The 14,378-nt window shown below is 43.1% G+C and overlaps 2 non-coding genes across 2 annotated transcripts; both read right to left on the bottom strand.

The window, feature by feature from the left end:
- Positions 1-6,479: 6,479 nt before the first annotated feature.
- Positions 6,480-6,678, bottom strand: LOC125526233. The gene has a single exon (XR_007291642.1). It is a non-coding gene; the product is annotated as a U2 spliceosomal RNA (small nuclear RNA).
- A 2,668-nt stretch (positions 6,679-9,346) lies between these two features.
- On the bottom strand, positions 9,347-9,546 carry LOC125526235. Its single transcript, XR_007291644.1, has one exon. It is a non-coding gene; the product is annotated as a U2 spliceosomal RNA (small nuclear RNA).
- Positions 9,547-14,378: the final 4,832 nt, after the last annotated feature.

Raw genomic sequence — 14,378 nt, 5'->3', positions numbered from 1 at the left:
GGTTACCATACACCAGGCGTTGCATAGAACCAAACATCATGCTTTGAGTTTGTCCACTAACATGCAGACAACCAAACACCATGCAGATGGTGCATTTGAGGCTGCATTTGCATAGCCAGATTGGGTGGAGAAGTGTATGCAATGCGGGTACTATAGTGCGCGCTAACCCAACACGCCCCAGATGAATCCATCCATGCATCATCATCTTATAATATGCCCAGTCAAAGATCGATGCACCGGAACGAAGAAAAAACCGGAGCAGGCCATCTTCCTCCGCAGATTGCATGCGGTTGCGGCCTCCCGGATCGACATGGAAAGCAAGCTGGATTCGAGCGCCTCGCTCCACACTAGGTTGCGGCCGTAGGATAATGAGCTCTTTCTCAAACGTGCGGTGGACACGGGCCGAGGAAACGAGGCGAAATGGGGTAGTGTGAGCACGACTGCGAGGAGAGGTCTCTCGTCTGCACTTGACTCACTCCGGTCTGAACAGCTGACTGCACCGCTGCAGCCGTTGTGCATTGTCACTGAATCTCCCTGGCCAGTCGTCATCTAATGAGCTGGTCATTTGACGACAGAGCTGCACGTTCGTGCTGATGAATACAGTACAAATTTCGTGTTGCATCCAACCTTTTTGTCTCTTTTACACTGAACCAACACGTACGCTTGGGCCTATCTCTGCTCTATCTGAACGGCAGCTCCATTTGTCTCAACCTTTTTTTCAACCATGTCGTCGGTCGAACTGCTGTGCAAATGAGACCACGGTCCATACTTTGTTTCTTGGTATTTTATTTTCGTGAAACGGTAAACTGAGAGTCCAAAACTCAATTAAATCCGACGGGTTCGCGTGCCAAAACTCGTGTTCTTGGTAAGCATGGAGCGACTCAATCCGTTATGGGCTTATGGCACGTGGAAGAAATGCAGCCTAAAGATCCAAACAAAGCCCGAATGAGAACCTTCTATCCAGTAGCACTGTAGCAGATACTCCCTCCGGTCCTTTTTTGTCTGCGTTGTGAAAAAATCCATCCGTCATCTTACATTCCCAGTCAAAGTCACTCGCAAAAAAAAAAAATACATTCCCACTCAAACATCGATGCACGCTGGATGAAAACGAAGAAAATCGGAGCAAGTCCAGCTAGCGTGGGTGGACGCGACGCGGAGCCGACATGCGGGAGCCGAAACGGAACGGAAGTGTTGTAGTAATAAAAAAATGGCGAGCTGAAGAACTAGTGGCGCTGATGGGAGCTCCATCATCCATGCGTGGAGGCACGGGTGCCGGCCGGCAGAGGTTGCGGCCGGGTGCAGCAAAGCAAGCGAGCTGGCAGGACTGATCGATCGGGCGTCTCGCTCCAAACTACTCCCTCCGATTTCAAATTACTCATCGCTTTTCAAATTACTCGTCACAGAAATGAATATATCTAGAACTAAAATACATCTAGATATATTCATACCTGCGACAAGTAATTCGAAACGAAGGGAGTACAATCGCATATGACACGGAGCTCCGGTGCAATGGAAGGAGCTAGCGTGCTTTAGAGGGGGGGCGTGACTAACTGCGAGGACATGTCCCTCTTCTACACGGGTACTTCACGCTGGTCTCTGAACCCTGAAGCAATGCTGCAGTAGCCATGTCGGTCTGGACAGTGCAAATAAGACTGTGATGCGGCCTACAATTTGTGTAACTTTTTTAGGGACTCCTAATCAATATTCTACTGTAACACCTACATGTAACAAATGAACGCAAGCGCTACAGATAGAGATGTGGGCCGAACCAAGGTCGAGATTATAATCTATACTTTCATTTTATATTGTTTTGGTTGGGGTGCGCCTGTGGCAAGCAATGGTGCAACGCTCGGCCGACACATGAGAACCGTCCATGTAGCGATGTGGGATTATTCGAATAAGTTTTTTTTAGAATTGATTATTCAGATAAGTCGAAGAGACGTAGGCCCCGTTTGGTTCATAAGTCCTAGGATTTTTTTTAGTCCCAACCCAAGACCCTAAAAAGTTCCTACCTGTTTGGTTCCTGGAAATTAACATGGACTAAAAGACTATATTACAACTATAAGTCCCTTCTTGAGAGTCTTATTTCATAAGTCACAAATGCCCACTTTAAGTCCCTATAAATCCCTCTTATTTGGTTTAGATGGGACTTATAAAAACATTTTTTAATTCCTAAACCAATAAGTCACTGAAAACAAACACCCTTGTATTCTCGCAAGAAAAGCAGAAGCCCAAACGAAAGCATATATTGTTCGCCTACCGCTCGTGGTCCAACCAGCTACGCGGGTCAGGCAGGTGAACCTGACTGATTTGGTGTTTGGAGCCCAAGCAGGACGTCACGGCCCACATGACCCATGGCCCATTTTATCATCACAGAGGTGACCTTAATTTAGATTACCGATCTCTTTCTAAAAAAAAGATTACGGATCTAAAAAAAGGATTACCGATCTGTTTTACAAAAAAAACTACATCTCCTTTTTAGACTCACGAGCTTTAATTTTTATGGTAAAAAGAATTCACGGGCTTATTCTTCTCAAGATGTAGACTAATAAAACCGCTAAAAGAAATATATAGGCTAAAAAAATACTTCGCATGCTTTTATTTCCCGTATCATTATGATCAGGGCATGATGGAAGGTGATTATGGTCCCACATGCAAAAACAATGATGATTATGGTCCAGACGGATCTAAATTTTACAAAAAAAATAGAGAGAGAGAGAGAGAGAGTAAGATGACATCACTTTCATGCAGCCCCAAGAACTCAGCTGATCAGGTTTCCTCCTCCTGTCGTCGGCGCCGCCTTCGATCCGTGCCATCTCTGATGGCCTTAGGGCTGTGGAGGTGCGAAGGACCTCGGCCCTCGATCGGCGGAAGCTAGACACCGCTATTGACACCGCTATTGTTCTTGATAGGTTCAATGTCATGGTTGGAGGTTGTGTGTCGGCTATGATGTCCCTCGATAGGAATAGTGTCTTCCATATTTGATTCACGTTCCAATGGTGTGTCTAGCATTGTCAGAGGGCGTGTGGAGGTGTGTCTCCATCAGATCTCGTGGGATTTAATCGCTGCTCCGATTCGGCGGATCTGTTTGGATATAGTTTTCATTCATATTTGTTTGGGACTTTTCAGGTTTGCTCCTTCTGATCTACGATTTTCTTCATCAACGATGGTTGCTAATCTAGTGTGCTGGTCCTGTTGGGTCTTAGCATAATGCTTTTCTGATTATTTACTACAACAGAGTTTGCCTAGCTCCGGAGAGGGAGGGACAATGACGGTGATGTGTCATCGGTCTGCTTTAGTGTTTGTAGCTCTCGCTAGGTAGTCCATGGATTTAATTGTAAAAAAATAACAACTAATGTTCACTGCACTACCATGATTGATTATGAATAGATCGAAAGTTTGTCCCAAAAAAAGATGACACCAATTTTTAGAGTTTTTTTTCTAGGGCTTCAACTTTATTATAAAGAATTTGCAAGCATGGCAGGTAATTATCTTATACGAGAAAATCTAACAGCCAAAATCGACTAAGCAACAACAAAAAGTGAAAAAATAAAATTAGAACATATGATAAAATAAAAAAAACTTTTATCTCAGACATTTTCCCTTGTTAGTAAATAAACTCATATTATAAAAAAATTATTTTCTAAGGTCAAATGAATTAAGAATTTAGGTATTACCATAAAGGAGAGCAAAAATCTAAGAAAGAAAACTTAAAATAAATTATTATGAAAACTTGCCCGTAGATTTCGAAGAACTTAATATCTAAAAAGGAAATTATAGTAGTGCAATTTTCAAATGACATTACGATCTGCACACATATTGCATGGAACTACATGTATATGACCATGCTATATCAGGTGTTTCGGGTAGTATGACAACAACAACCAAAACTAATCTGCTCTCCAGATGTCATACATGAATTTAATCTCATATTAAGGGGGTCGTTTCTTCCATCTCTCAATACATATGTATGCATATGCCACGCTCGCGCGTACACACACTGACACACAACAACATGCATGAATGCACACACACGCAAACAAGAACATGCACAAAGCGCGAACACACGAACAATAAATTGGTTGAACTTGAGAAAAAAAAACCTAATACCAAACACACACACACACACACACATAATAATAATAATAATAATAATAATAATAATAATAATAATAATAATAATAATAATAATAATAATAATAATAATCAAACGAAACAAAAATGAGGAATCAGAACTAAAAAACAAAGGCAAATACAAAATTACAAAGCAAAGACAAAACCATAATAACTTGTGACGAAGAATAAATTAAGTGCATTGGCATTACTCTAAAGAAGAAATAAATAAAAAAATATAAAACAAATGATGGCACAAAAAACTGTACACAATTAGTACAAAAATTGTACTATTGTTTTATAATATAAAAATAAATATATAGGGGGTGCAATTTTCACGCAATAGTATGATTTGCATATTGATTGCAGATAACTTGAGTAAGTATATGCCAATATTATACCTATTGCTTAGGTTACAAATTAATTATCTCAACACGCGCAAAATAAAACGCATCTTGATGATATTGTCACTCCTTCCCGGAAGCATGCATGAAAGGATGTACGCACGGATGCATGCCCATGCACACGGACACACACACATGCAGTGGCAGAGCTACCAAAAAAGTTGGGCTAGCAAGAGAGCCGAAACAGTGCCTACCAATTTGAGAATCAATGCGTTAGTGCGGGTTGGTCTTTATAACAAACATTTGTTTCGCTTAGTAATGGGCAGGCCACGGCCCATCTAGCCTTGTCGTAGCTCCGCCGGTGGGGAGCTCCTATGTGGCGCCTTCAGCGTCACTTGGGGAACCGGCGGTCACGCGCCCCTCCTCATGGGCTGTCCCATGTAGAGTGTGAGGTTCGACGCGCTTGACCGGTTTTCCTCGCTCAGGTGCATTTTGATCAGTCATGGTTGACCAATTGACTGGTGAACCGTTGACTATTTAAGAAATACAAAAAACTGGAAAAGGGGAAAAAATCGAAAAGCATCTTCAATTAAAAAATGTTCATGGATTTTGGAAAAAAAACTAAGGAAAAAGTTTCATCAATTCTGAAAATGTTCATAGAATTTGAAAAAAAATCACCAAAATTTTGAAGAAGTTCATAAATTCTGAAACTAAAAATCAACGCTTTTGAAAAAAGTTCATCGATTTTGCAAAAAGTTCAACACTTTCTAAAAAGAGTTCATTGAAACTGAAAAAAAGTCATCAAAATTCAAAAAAGTTCATGAATTTTGAAAAAAAATCATCAATTTCAAAAAAAAGTTCACATATTTGCAAGCAATTCATCGCTCTAGGAAGAAGAAAAAAGGAAAAAGAAAAAAAAACGAATAAAAGAAAGAAAAAGTTAAATGTTAGCACATCCACGCTGGTTGGTGGGGCGGTGTATAGCCTACCTAGATGAAGGAGCTCGCTGGTTCGATTCAATTGCAGTGTTTTTTTTTGTATTTTAAATCACAGACGAAAATGTTACATGGGCCGGCCCTGCGCGGGTGCCGTATGCAAAAACTAGTACGCCGGTGCATGCAGGCGCGCACTCAGATGAGCACACAAAAAATTCACATGCACAACACACAAGGAAATATGTATGACCCGCTCCGGCAAGTGCGGTAAAAATAGGTACGTGACGGATAGCAAAACCAAAAAAGAAAAAAAGAACGCGGACCATACTAATCAGATATGACACGACGCTCTTGTGCAGTGGTAGGAGCTAACGCTTGAGAGGAGGGCGTGACTGCGTGCAGATATCTCTCTTTTGTACTTCACTCCGGTGTCCGACCTCTGAAGCAACGTTGCAGTAGCCATGTCATTCTGACCGTGCAAATGAGACTGTAGCCTATAATTCATTTTATTTTTTAGGTAACTTGGCGTGAACACTTAAGCTTTTGGGTATTCAGGTCTAAACCCTCAAGCTTTGGGTGTTGCTTGCTTCTATTTCTAGGAATTCTGACACCTTTACTGCTCCTTTGATTTATAGAACGGGAAAACTAGGCATAGGAAAAATAAAAGGATTGCTATGCCCTGCTCACTTGAAACATGTAGAATTGGAAAAATATATGGGAACTAACACAAGTGGGTGTTCTATGACAACATAGAAAAATCGTGATTCTTTCAAAGGGACCTCATGGAAAATTTCCTATGAGATACACTAGGGAAAGTTCTATTAGAATAATTCATAAGAGTTGGATTCCTGCAGATCAAACACCCACCACAAGGAAAAATCCATAAGATCACAATCCTACACAAACTCTATGGAAATCCAATGAATCAAAGCAACCCTTTTATTATGAATACACTTGCAATTGAATTATCCAGGGAGCCACAGATTGCGACTTACTTCCCAGGTTCTAATACGCAATGTTGCTGGCTTCAAAGTTTAAAATTATGAAATGAGAGGTCAAAATTATGGTTAATTTTCTTTTGTTTTGATTGGGGTGCACCTGTTCCAAGCAATAGTGCAACGCTAGGCCGACACATGAGAACCGTCCATGTAGGGAGCTGCATAGACAAATTCTTTCCCATAAAAAATAACTTAATATCCCATGAATCCGTAGATCCACATATTAGATATTAAACTGATAAAAACATATACTATACTTTATCTTAGCCAAGAGGCCGAGAAAGGTATGCTTTGGACGGTGACCCTGCGCCTGATTTTATTGCTTTACAAACCGCCTCCGCTCAGTTGCAAAGGCGGTGTGGGATTGCTCGAAGATGCATATTCCCGCAAGAAAAACAAAAGGCCTCGCGTACTGCTCGTCCAACCAGCGACGCGGGCCGGTCAGGTGAACCGACGTCTGGGAACCCACGTGACCCATGGCCCACGTGACGGCCCACGTGACCCATGGCCCAAATTCTCCACTGAGCAGAGATGACCTGTTTCTCAAGAAAAAACAGAGACGACCTTAATTAGAGTTTCTCAAAAAAGGTGACCTTAATTAGAATATTAGATTGCCGATCTGTTTCTCCTTTTACACTCACGAGCTTTATTTTGTGCTAGAAACTCAGGAGCGTTTAAAAAATGTAGACTCAAACAATTCTTAGCATGCTTTCATTTTCCTATATTGATAACTTTTTTTGAGGGGATACTATATTGATTACAAGGTGAGCATGTAATTGTGCCATCCAACACAGCCTGTATCGGTTCACCGAGCGGTTTGGGCGCACTTTTCCCCGCAAAGTTTTTTTGGGGGGGAGGGAGGAGGGAGCTTTGTGGGAGTCTAACAGCAACCACGTAAGACTCTGACACTCCCGACCCACTAAACCTCCCTCCCGATCAAATTTTGTTCCGCTCCGCTCCTTCTCCCTCTTGTTTGCATCCGCATCCTCCTTCTCCAACGTTGTCGTTGTACTTCTTCAGCCGGCACACACGCATTGTCCACCCAGCACTGATGCGCCAGCTCGCCTTTTACGATGGTGTCATCCACCCTGGAGTCGTCCTTAGGAAGGTACACTCCGCCCCCCTGTCGACGCCGTCCATGGCGGACACCACGCGCGGTAGGTGTTTGGTCAAATGCGATTGAGCTTATTTTTTAATGCCATGTTAGAGTACGAAGGATGGCGGGGTACTCGACCATGATGGATAAGTTGTTGTGCGATGCGTGGTTGGCCGTATCCACTGATTTCGTAGGCAGGAGCAGAGGGGTGATCTTCTGGCAGTGCATGCATGATTCATTTCACGCGCGAAAGCACATTGCGACCTACGACATGTACATCATCCAACAACTCAATGTGAGGTCGTTGTCGCATCGATGGTACGCCATCCAGACCTCTGTCACCAAGTTTTGTGACGCGGTTGGTCGGCTAGAGGCAAGGTGGCCATTTCGCGCAGCAGAGGAGGAGATTGTAAGTTTTGCTTCTTCTTGCTCAACGTATTGATTGAATCATTCACTCAATATTGGTCTACGCATTATATAGCCTCCATGGATGCCATGATGTACCACAGAATAGAGGATGAACATTTACGCGCATACACTGTTCGATAAAGCCGAAGAGCAGTATCTGTGAGACGACATGATCCGTTCATAAAAAACTTGTTGAACGGCCAGTTAATCTCGTTGAATTAGAACTATTGTCGTACTAGACTTATTTGCATGTTATGTACATGCGGTTTTTCCTATTTTTTATCCAAACATTGATGTAATCCGCTTGCATGAATTATGTCCGGTTAATTAAAAACCGGCTTGAAATGTATGCAGGCAACGTTGGATGGCCGCTTCCTGTATCCGTGTCCGTGAACTGGTTCCCCTGTTCCATCTAGTAAACGTCTCTCCGACATTGAAGCCGCACGGAGGCCGGGGAAGCGGTGCGAGCGGCACCCTCGGCCAGTGAGTCGCTTCAATCCCGGCACTAGCGAGCGGTCCCGTCCGCGCTGGCTGGCATCAATGCAGAGCAGCAACTCTAGAGCGGCGTGAATACGGGCAGCTGGCTTTGGGCGGGAAAGCACGCGGGCACGGGAGGGTTTTTTGGTGGGCCAGACACAGGTGTGGCAGCAAAGCCGCCCCCTCCCCCCTAGTTTTGCTTCCGATTTGTGAGAAAAAGCATGTCCGGACCAGAGAATACTTGTATGACATCTCACTTTTAGGTGAGATCGACCCCAAAAAACTAATCATACTTAGACATTTAAAAAAACTAAAATTATTTGACAACATTCATATGAGGTATGTCTACAACTCCAAAACAACAGCTCAAAACTCAATGTACATTTATAGATTTGAAAAAGAACATTGATGAATAGTACTCCCTCCGTAAACTAATATAAGAGCGTTTAGAATACTAAAGTAGTGATCTAAACGCTTTTATATTAGTTTACAGAGAGAGTAGTAGTTTTGGGTGAATAGTACTTTGACATTATTCACATCTAATTTTCTCTTTTTTTTTTGTTTCTTTTAATGTAAGTTGACGTAGGAGCTGAAACTTTTTGAGGTTGTACACAAAACATTGATGTGTCTCTAAAAGAAAATAAGAATGTTTGACCATGTATTATTTTTCCAAAAAAATCGATCTTATAGATCTCACGTAATGTGAGATCTCACACAAATCTCCCCCATTGATGACATGTAAGGTCTGGAGACAATGTTCAAGTTACTTTTGAAAAAGAACACGCAGCGTGGTGGTCATCAAAGTTCAAAATTTTGCGTCAAAATATTTCCCCCTCTTATCAATCTTCTAACATTTAGCTCCATCGGTCTAACCGATCTTAACACAACTTGACTGAACCTCCGACAGCAAGGGGTTTGAACACAAATTTGAACTGAATTGCGATCAAGATTATATTTCATTTTATTTTTGTTTTGGTAGGGTGCGCCTATTCCAAGCAGAAGTGCAACACTTGGAAGACACATCAGATCCGTCCATGCATCGAGCTACATAGACGAACTCTTCCCCACAAAAAACTAAATTAATATCTCATGAATCCGTAAATCCACCTATCAAATACTAAACAGATAAAAACAGATACTACACCTGATATTAGCGAAAAGGCAGAGAAAGGTATATGCCTTGAACGATGACCGTGTGTGCCTTTTGTTGGTCTGTGAACCGCCCTCGAGCGGGTGCAAAAGCGATATGGGAAATCCAACAAGCGTGGCGACCATATCTCGCCTTACGCGAGTGCAACTCTCGTCTTGGTAAATAGAATGTCTCCATGTTGTGGCTATTGGGCCAGCCTGTTAGCGAATGTTTAGAAGAAAGAAACAAGAAAATCCGGCAAAACCAGGATTCAAACCCGGGTCTTATGGCTGAGCTGCAACTCCACTAACCACTAGGCCAACTTCCTCTCCATGTATATTACTAGGGAGCGAGCTAGTTGAGGGTAATAGAGCCGGTTTTGCATTGTTTTATCTCGGTTTTCTTGTTTTTGTTTTTTCTTTCTTTTTTCATCGGGTTTCCTCGTTCCTTTCTTTGTTTTGACTATTTTTATTTTCTTCTATTTTATTCATTTTCTCTCCTGTTTTCTTTTTTTTCTTATCCGTTTTTTAGTTTTTGTTTTCCTTCTAGATTTTTCATATATGTCAAAAAAAATTATAATACATGTTTAATATTTTTAAAATACTAATTTAATATTTATTTAATACATGGTCAACATTTTTTCTGTAAACATGATTAAAAAAATTTAAATATAAGATTAACATTTTTTGTATACACAGTCAACATGTTTAAATAGTTTTGAAACTGAGAGTGAAAACCAATCGGCCACACCCATGTCCCCCCCTCGCTCTGAAAACATATGGTTTTTAGTTGACTCCCTTTGATCAGTTGCTAGGGCTTCCTTTGGTTTACATGAATATTGTAGAAATTCCGGTGGTTAGGATTCCTACCAGAAAATATCTTTTTGAGCTATTTGATTTGCAGGAATGAATTCCTACTCTTGTAGGATTCATTCATATCTAGTTACATAGACATTAGTAGCCATATACGCTCGCCCTGAAATTGTGTCCATAATATGCAAATGAGACTATGATACATACTCCTCCATAAAAAAACTAAACTGTAAAGATTTTATTATGATTTGGTTGGGGTGTGCCTATTCCAAACAATAGTGCAACACTTGGACGACACATGAGGACCCATGCAGCAAGCTACATTTGAAAGGCCCACATGCTCAATGGCCCAATCAGTCGTCGCTAAGATGGTCTTAATTATAGTATCGAGTTGTTTCTCAAAAAAAAAAAATTATAGTATCGAGTTTTGCCCACTCAAATATTTTTTTTTCTTACAGTATCCCGTTTTTATTCTCCTTTTGCGCTCTTCCTCTCTAGTCCAGAATATAAAAAATTCTTCACTATCCTACAAAAAAAGAGAAAACATTCACATGATTTTCCTTTTTGGTGCTCTACTTTTTTTAGGGGTTTTGGTACTCTGCTAGGTTGGGGGTGATGACGAACGCCTCATGGGCTGCTACGACTAGCAGTGGCACGAATGGGTACGTAGTGCGTGCACTTGCTTATGTTAATTCATCTTCTCAAGAAAAAAAAACTTATATTAATTCAAGGCAGGATTATGGAGATGATGCATGGTCCAGAACTCCAGATGCATACATGGAATGAATTATAGACGAAGCCCGTCCAGAGATTGACTTGAACCTGAGCCAAGATCTGCGTGCGTTGCAGTTGCAGTTCCACGCGCCAACTGCCAACCAAAGACTGCTCTCCCTAAACAAATAGAGTAGCAGCCTCATTCCTGCCGCACATGCATGGAACGGAAGAAACAATGGGCGCAATCCATACACGAAGGAGACCACGCGCGCACAAGCGCTAGCTAGATCGGGGCACAGAACCTGAAGAAAGCCAAGTAGCAGCAGCAGCAAACAGTTCTCCCAGATATATATGCCCAGTCAAAGATGTATCCATCCAGCTAGCGCGCGTCGACGGGATGCATGCCGTGCCGACATGGGAAAGGGACGAGGGTAGAGGGTACTGCTAGCATTGAGGAAAGGGAGTATGGCCTTGTTTGGATCCAGGGGTTTGGGTTAGTTTGGACTCAATTAACTCTAAAATATTCAAATAGAAGGATTAGTTTGGGTTAGATACATCTAACCCATTTAAAAAACCTAACTCATTCAAGAGGTGCTTATTCGGGTTAGTTCTTCTCGGAACAACTAAAAAAAATATTTTTTGCTCTCGCTCTCCTCTCAGCAGATCCCTCCCCACTTTCTCGAAATTTCTCATCCTCTCCCTCTCTCCTTCTCGCACCGCCTGTGAAGGCGCCTAGCCGAATACGTGCTTCATCTAACCCTGTCATCCAAATACATCTTTGACTAGAGTTAGTTCAGGGTTAGTTCAGGGTTAGAATCTAACTCTAATCACTAACTGAGTTAGAGTATCAAACAGGACGAGCTGGACCTGTAGTACTACAGGAGTGCTACCGTTGATGGGGTTGGGAGTTCCATGCAAACAGGCATGGTGGCGCAAGTACCGGCAAAGGCTGCGACTATGGGACAAATTACTGTTATGACCTAAAAGGCTAACAAAATCCTGATTTGACCTCATTTCAAAAAAATAATTCGATTTTGACCTCTTTGGGAGACGCCAACATCCCTGGCGTCTGGGTTGCGAACCAGACGCCAGGAACCCTGGCGTCTGGCCCCTGGCCCGCACTGCCCGTTGACCTGGTGACGTGGCAAAGGGGCCAGACGCCAAGGACCCTGGCGTCTGGCCCTGGTAAGTGGATAACCCACGGGAGAGTGTGTGGGACCCACCCCACACACATTCCCCAATCCACAACCCGAGCTTGAAGAACACTTGGAACTCCCACACTCTCTCCCACCCCTCAAGCTCCCCCTCAAATCCTCTCCAAAAGGTGCATCCCTTAGGTGGATCTTTCCATCACTTTGTTGCTCTTGGTAATCTCCCCCAAATCATCAAATTATTTTTTGTTAAATCTTGTTATTTTGGTTGCATTCTATACATGTTGGTGGAACCCTAGTTCTTGTTTTCTCCCTTATGTTAGTGTGAATGGCTTGGTTAACTTTGATAATATAGTGATATGCATGGTGTGTAGTAGGAATATATGCTTGTTGAGTAGAAAGATTGGGGGTTAGGGTTAGTTAGTGATTATGGTTATCTTTGCTTAGTGTGTGTTAATTAGTGATACTTTTGTGGACATCACCAATAATTTAGTGTTGATATGATTTGGATATAATGAGATGTATTTGGATAAACACCAATTCTCATTGAAGTCTTAAATGCATTCATGTTATTTTTAGATGGAGAGACTTGTTAATGTTCATTACATGGACAAGGAGGCATTCTTGAGTAACAATGCCGACACGGGTGAGGAACCATTGGTTTTTGATACAAGTCCTACCTATGAGGATGTTGTTGCAAAAGTGAGTGTGGGAGTCCTGGATTAGGGGGTCTTCGGACAGCCGGACTATGTCAATTGGCCGGACTGTTAGACTATGAAGATACAAGATTGAAGACTTCGTCTCGTGTCCGGATGAGACTCTACTTGGCGTGGAAGGCAAGCTAGGCAATACAGATATGGATATCTACTCCTTTGTAACCGACCTTGTGTAACCCTAACCCTCTCCGGTGTCTATATAAACTGGAGGGTTTTAGTCCGTTGGACAACAACAACTACAACATACAATCATACCATAGGCTAGCTTCTAGGGTTTAGCCTCTCTGATCTCATGGTAGATCTACTCTTGTACTACCCATATCATCAATATTAATCAAGCAGGACGTAGGGTTTTACCTCCATCAAGAGGGCCCGAACCTGGGTAAAACATTGTGTCCCCTGCCTCCTGTTACCATCCGGCCTAGACGCACAGTTCGGGACCCCCTACCCGAGATCCGCCGGTTTTGACACTGACATTGGTGCTTTCATTGAGAGTTCCTCTGTATCGTCGCCATTAGACTTGATGGCTCCTACTATCATCGATAGCGATGTAGTCCCGGGTGAGACTTTTCTCCCCGGACAGATCTTCGTGTTCGGCGGCTTTGCACTGCGGGCCAATTTGCTTGGCCATCTGGAGCAGATTGAAAGTTACGCCCCTGGTCATCAGGTCAGGTTTGGAAGCTTAAACTACACGGCCGATATCCGTGTAGATTTGATCTTCGACGGATTCGAGCCTCTGCCTCATGCGCCACGCGGTCACGATGAGTATGACTTAGCTCTCCCATCGGACAGTGTTAAGGAGATCGCACCGGCAGCCGCTCCGACCCTCAATTTGGAGCCAGTTGCGCCTTCCGCGGACGGGTGGATGGACCCCGCCACGGAGGCCTTACCCTCAGCGGCGATCGAGCCGAACATCGACCTTACCTTGCACGAGAGCCGTGTCATTAAACTGCCGGATCCTTCTCCGGCCACAGACTCCGAACCGCCTGCGCCCGTTCCTATCGAATCTGATTGGGCGTCGATCATGGAATTTACCTCCATGGATATTTTTCAGCACTCGCCCTTTGGTGACATACTGAACTCATTAAGGTCTTTCTCCTTATCAAGAGGATCCTGTCCGAACTATGTCCGACAGGACTGGGATGCGGACGACGAAGAAATTCGCGACCCACCCACCACCCACTTAGTAGCCACTGTCGATGACTTAACCGACATGCTCGACTTTGACTCCGAAAACATCGACGGTATGGACGACGATGCGAGAGACAAAGAGGAACCACTGCCCACAGGGCACTGGACATCCACCTCATCACATGACGTATACATGGTGGACACACCAAAGGAAAACGATGACGAGGAACGGAAGGACACAACGAAGGGTTGTCCCCTCGAGAAGCAGTCAAAGCGACGGCGTAAGCGCCGCCCCAAATCCTGCCTTGACAAAAATAATGATCATATAGACCCAGCGTTAGAGCAGGGCGAACC

The sequence above is a fragment of the Triticum urartu genome, chromosome 7, assembly GCF_003073215.2.
Source record: "Triticum urartu cultivar G1812 chromosome 7, Tu2.1, whole genome shotgun sequence".
In the NCBI taxonomy this organism is placed as follows: Eukaryota; Viridiplantae; Streptophyta; class Magnoliopsida; order Poales; family Poaceae; genus Triticum; species Triticum urartu.
This window is presented reverse-complemented; position numbering and strand designations above follow the sequence as displayed.